This window comes from Saccostrea cucullata, unplaced genomic scaffold, assembly GCF_032062105.1.
Source record: "Saccostrea cucullata isolate Sc308-1 unplaced genomic scaffold, CSIRO_AGI_Scuc_v1 ctg4305, whole genome shotgun sequence".
Classification (NCBI taxonomy): Eukaryota; Metazoa; Mollusca; class Bivalvia; order Ostreida; family Ostreidae; genus Saccostrea; species Saccostrea cuccullata.
Window position 1 is genome coordinate 4962 of NW_026921875.1, and position 2539 is coordinate 7500.

The 2539-nt window shown below is 32.8% G+C and overlaps 1 long non-coding RNA gene across 1 annotated transcript in view; it reads left to right on the forward strand.

Moving 5' to 3' along the window:
• The first annotated feature begins 1726 nt into the window (after window positions 1-1726).
• The window catches only part of LOC134260846 (uncharacterized), an 864-nt gene continuing 51 nt past the window's right edge, over window positions 1727-2539 (forward strand). Inside the window, exons 1-3 of the long non-coding RNA XR_009990650.1 lie at window positions 1727-1971; window positions 2159-2259; window positions 2371-2539. The exon at window positions 2371-2539 is cut by the window's right edge and continues 51 nt beyond it. This is a non-coding gene — a long non-coding RNA (uncharacterized LOC134260846). The remainder of the gene's footprint in view (window positions 1972-2158; window positions 2260-2370) is intronic.

Consider the following 2539-nt stretch of genomic DNA (forward strand, 5'->3'; position numbering starts at 1 on the left):
TACGACGCGACGCACTCTTTAAATCTTTATAAAGAACAATTACATTCATAAAAAAATGAAACAAGAGGCCCATGGGCCTTATAGGTCACCTGAGCATTATGCAACAACTTTCCAGTGATTGAATTTGATCCATGTTTTAAGCCAGATGCTATAGCATTTACAATTTTGATCATCATAACTATACACTTAGCAGTTGCTTAGTTTGGTTACTTAATACCCATAGGCAGGGTAGGGGAACAAAAAATGCATTTCAACAAATCAGTAATATTTAGAAATAAAGTGCCGCACCACAGCATGATACGCCCGTCAAAAAATCAGAATTTTCTTGAACAGTTTAGGTGCAAGAAAATCACATGCATCAACCTTGATTCTAAGATTTGGATGATTTTTCCATTCCTTAAAATATTTATCCATCCCCTGTGATGTAGGCATCAATTATAATAAATATTACATCACTGATAGATTTCTGTGCTGGTTGTGTTAGACCTTGTCAAATGCCCATCATTAAATTAGTCTTAACAACTTAATCTATACCAAATTAATTTTGAAAAGAAAAGGCTAGCCATCAAATGACATATGTTATAAACTGACCAGCAGTTCTTCTGTCTAATCCCCAAAGGGTACAGATAAGGTCACTGCTTAATCAGAGCGACTGAGACAGCTAGCCTTCCTACATTGAACTCATTAATTATTCTTTAACTGGATGCTTGTCTACTCATTACTACCAAGAGATGAATGGGTCGGCACTATCTACTATAAATTTAATAAAATACTCAAAGATTTTTTTTTTTTGGTTGAGATTTAATGTCCGACAGGTTTTAATATGTAATTCATATGAACATGCTGATTCCACCCCACCCCAAAAAATTAGTTTTTAAATTAATAATATCACATAATATCAGATTAGTCTATTATGCAATATCAAATTAGTTTTAATTACTTTTCATCAAATTCATTTTAAAACTTAAGCTAGTCAACAAGAGCTATTTTTAATCAAACAGGCTTACCCATTTGCCCAATACTCAAGGGATATAGATAACACCAATGCTAGCTCCTCGCACTCAAAACCCATTAATTTCTCTCTAATTTGACATGCAATTTTCTGTTATCAAAATTCTTCTTGACCAGTGCTTGATAATTACACTCATGGGAGAGGTAGGATTTCTCTGACATACATTATATTTGTTATAGATTGCCGTGACAGTCAAGTATATGCTTAAAAAAAATAAGTATTTTCTTGATTTAACACTTTTTTAATAAGAACAGTGCAATACTCTTACATTATTTGGGATGTGTAAATGAATAGTAAAAAGACACATTTTTTTTTTAAAAATTCACTTAAATTAAAGGTCACAGTGACCTTGAAATAGGTCGCGACACACCTTCTACCTAAGATGCATAAACTGGCCAAGTTTGATGATTGTAGGTCTTATGGTTTTCTAGTTAGGCCAAAATTTTTTTATTGGTTGTTTTACGGATCCGCCGACCCCATTTTTCTAAGTTTTGGAAAAAAAATAAAAATTCCATTCAATCCTTTTTTTATAATCGCCGATCGAACTTTACTTCAATCATATTAAAAAAATCCGGAAATGACCGTACATTGTTTGAATTTTACTTAGTTGTGATCAGAATCATGTAAACGCTTCCACTATAGACTCTTTTTAAAAAACTCTGCAAGCGTTTTATTGTCAGAGATGAAATAAGTATGACGGCCATGTGAAACATTTTAGGTTTTTCAAAACAGAATATAAATGTTTTAAGGACAGTAGTAAATGTATGACGGTTTTTATGAGCTGATCAGGCTGGTGATTATTCTATTATGATGTTATCTGATCAGCGAATCAATGGAGTGTGGTGGTTGAGGAAATTACAGCCAAAACCAACGAATCTGATGTCATCACTTGCGCTCCATCCGACACCCATAACTTTTCTTTGAGGGTTTGGCGAATTTTTAAACAGTTATATCTAATGGTTAGTTAACAGTTCATATATTACTTATGACATTTTTAAAAGAACATGTTTGACTGTATTTTAAAAATCTACAAGACGTGTTGTCAATTGTTAAAACGTCAGAGAAATAAAAGATTTTTTTATCATTGTGCAGGTATGAATCTATCAAATGATGTGAAAGAAATGTTTCTTAAAGTTTAAATTTTAGATTTGGAAAAGGAACAGACTCATCAGGATGTTCTAAGACAAAAAATGTTTGTATGAGAGTCATAGGAATGTGAAACCCTATGGGGATGACTTATCATTCTGGTAAGTTTATTTGTGTCCATTAATTGTGCACTGAATCTTAGTTTTATACTGTTTAATACTGTTTAAGAAAAGGTATTATCTGAATTTGATTAAACTTTTATTATTTTACAGGGGGTTGTGTAAAATTTGCTGAAGTGTGTTTTTCTGTGGCAATGTGGACGTAGCAGTGAGAGGACACCCGTATCCAGTCATAGACATACACAGAAAGTTTAGCATTGTTCACATAATATGTCTCTCTGCTCGGAGAATCATTCTCTTTTAGTGAGGAATGCCAAGAAAG